General features: G+C 35.4%; 1 long non-coding RNA gene across 1 annotated transcript; it reads left to right on the top strand.

Annotated features, from left to right (window-relative positions):
- The first annotated feature begins 344 nt into the window (after positions 1-344).
- Positions 345-948, top strand: LOC107687160 (uncharacterized). Its single transcript, XR_001634102.1, has 4 exons — positions 345-439; positions 530-574; positions 650-711; positions 793-948. It is a non-coding gene; the product is annotated as an uncharacterized LOC107687160 (long non-coding RNA).
- Positions 949-3,295: the final 2,347 nt, after the last annotated feature.

The following is a 3,295-nucleotide window of genomic DNA, read 5'->3' as shown; positions in this document are numbered from 1 at the left end:
TAAATTGCTTCACAGCAAACATTTGTGCATTGCTGAATCAAAAACTTGAAGTAGCAAATTAGCTTACACTTTCTGATTATAACTCATGATGAATGAACTTCATGAAGCGGTCTCTCTTTGGTTTATTGACTGACATTCAGCTATTACTGAACAGAAGAAAAAAAAACTCTATTAAACAAATACCATCTTAATGCTTTGATGTTGAAAAAAAAAAAGAACTGCATCAGCTCAGGCTTTTAGTCATGAACACTTTTTTTTTTTATTGTCACCATTGTTGAGATTCATATGCTAGTTCTTGATGTCTGTGTGTGTATCAATGCTACAAGACAGACTTGCCTGATTTTCTGTTGTTTTGTGATGTTCATAGTTGATCTGTTTGTCTGAATGTGAAGTTTTATCACCGATGTTGAGAGTCATGCGATGGTTCTTGATGTCTGTGGTAAGTTTATAGAGCTGTTGTGTTGCTTATTACTTGACTTTTAACCAATAAATGTATCTGTGTAAATGTGTTTAATGTTTACCATTTCAGTATTCACTGTACTTTGTGACATCAGGGGCCTTTGATTTTACAGAGGTAAGTGAAATCTGCAATGGTAACCCCCATATTTAAAAAAAATAACTAAAAGTAACTATATATGTTTTATCTCAGACTGACATGCCTTGCATCAGGAGGTGGTGGTGTGTTCTTCTCCTGGAAAATTTCCCCTTGAGGTCTGTTCTTTCTTTCGTGAACATTTTAACAACACTTACATTTAGAAGAATTGTTACACATACATGTGCTACTTATTATAGATCTGAGGAAGAAAGACGTGCAAGAAAGAGACGGAAGAAGAATGTTGAAGAGAATGTTGAAGAGAATGTACGTGTATGAGATTTTATAAGACATTTTTGTACTCTATTGCTGTATTTATGGACTCTACCTTGATGTTGGATAAAATTCCGTTAAGAAGCGCGTTTACATTTGTCTTTTCAATGTGTATGTGGACAACATCCGGATACAGGTCGCATGTTAATGCCAAGTGTAAATGCTGCATGAGTGTCGAATCTGAGCACTGTTAATTCACAGTACTGCAGAAGGATACTTTCTCGAAAATAAGAAATATTACCCAGAATGCATTGTCTTCTACGGGATTTTACTCCTGTAATGAAAACTCAGTATGCTACTGTCAGGATATGGCCACTTTTTACAGCATTTTTTTACAGTGTTGAGGTTGTTGTTGCTCTTGCTCTTTCCAAACTCCCTAGAATTCACTTCTTGCAGATCTTCCTTGTTTCTCTTTGCTTTTCTTTGCCTTTTGTTCTAAGTTATCTTTTGTCTCAGAGAGAACATTTGGAAGGCTTTGATGAGCAGAAGTATTTCTCGAGTATGTATTTTTCTTTCTACAACACTTTATTTTCCTGTTTGTTACTGTGAAGCTGCACAGCAAAATCCCCAGTGCTAATTTAACAGTCTGAGTGTGGACTCATATAAACACTGAAGCAGTTGGTAAGTTAATGAGATAATTAGCTGATTAATTAAGTGATGATTGACTATTAATGAAGACACCTGATGTTAACAAATGGAATCACTAAAGGAGACAATCCACTTTTGTCACCATTATAGTGGTCAGTGTTTGTATTAGTTGGGATCTTGGCCCTTACACTTTTACATATCAGATTTTGTTTGGATGCTTTAACTTAATTATAACAGCCAGACAAGCCAGACGCAAATGTTTCAATAAAAAGTGTTTCTTTTAGGCGCACATAGACATCAAAACCCAGCATATGAATCTCAACAACGGTGACAAACAATATATTCATATAAACGGATCAACTCTGAACATTACAAAACAAGTTACTAAAAAGTCTCATAAAACAGCGAAAATAAAATAGTAAGAATAAAAGAAATTACGAAGACATCGCATAATTTATTCATGCCGCAATGCATGCTGGGAGTCATGGATGAGTTTTTTTCCTGTGCTGGTACCCAGCATGCATTGCAGCATGAAGCTTTTGATTGTCACCATTGTTGAGATTCATGTGCTGATTCTTGATGTCTCTGTGTGTCTAAACTGTGCTGTAGTTCTAAAGGATTTGTGCAGAAGATTTACTTTAAAATCCTTTATAATATTTTATCATTTTATCTTACAGTGTCATATAGTTAAAATAAATATGAAACTAGTGATACAACACATGTTACTTTTAAAGTTAAACCACTGAATAAGGTCAGCGAATCAGGTCTCTAGATGATGTTTACACCATCATTAATACTTAACCAGAACCATTTAACAACAACTTTGCTTGGCATTTCTTATAACGAATGTGACTTACAAACACCACTACAATAACCAAAAAAAGAAGAAAAAAAAACTCACATTAAATGGTCAAGGGTCAAGAGCCCAACTAAAGCAAACACTGATCGCCACGATGGTGAGGTCAAACGAAACATTTTCAATAAAACATCGAAACCTCTGTTAATTCTCAAAGAAGTTTTGTAGATATATGACAGAAATAAAGTCAGACTGTAATGCTGTTTGTGGAGTTGTTTGATCGTGTTCTGCTGTCTTATTTCAGTTGATTTCATCTAAGTCTGTGGCTGAAGTCAGTTGTAGTTCTTGTGTTTCTCTTTTCTTCAGTGATTCTGCTCGTTAACAGCAGCTGTTCATCACTGTCTGAATTCACTCATTAGTGCTCATTCTCTCTGTCTGGTGGACTGTATTAGTAAACTCATGTAGGGAATAGTGAATGAGGGTGTAGGGTGTGATTTGAAACACAGCCTCTGAGTGTCGAATCTGAACACTGACACTACAAGGACTGCAGAAGGATACTTTCTCGAAAATGACAAATATTACCCAGAATGCATTGTTTTCTATGGGATTTTACTGTTTTAATGAAAAGGCAGTATGTTACTGTCAGAATATGGCAGTTTTTTTACATACATGTTTTACAGTGCAGTGTGAAGCGCTTGAATTCAGCGAAGAACACAGATAGCTCGGTTTATAGCCAGATGATACAGCGCTGACAAACACTGCGCAACGATACAGTCAGAAGACTTTTTAATCTACAAATCGCCATCATTTACCATAGATTTACTGCAGTAGCACTAACTGCATCGTAGTATTGTGTCAGAAATGTGGGTATTCATGTCAATTTTTATTAAATTATTAATGTAGACATATTTTAAATGTATTGAAGGAGGAGTAATGAAATGTAATGACAGTATTTTTTTGTGATTAACCCTTGTATGGGACGGTCCCACACACCTGAACACCATACAAGGGTTAAGCTATAGCATTTATGCGTTTATACTAAATGT

The sequence above is a fragment of the Sinocyclocheilus anshuiensis genome, unplaced genomic scaffold, assembly GCF_001515605.1.
Source record: "Sinocyclocheilus anshuiensis isolate Anshui unplaced genomic scaffold, SAMN03320099.WGS_v1.1 scaffold4258, whole genome shotgun sequence".
NCBI lineage: Eukaryota > Metazoa > Chordata > Actinopteri > Cypriniformes > Cyprinidae > Sinocyclocheilus > Sinocyclocheilus anshuiensis.
This window is presented reverse-complemented; position numbering and strand designations above follow the sequence as displayed.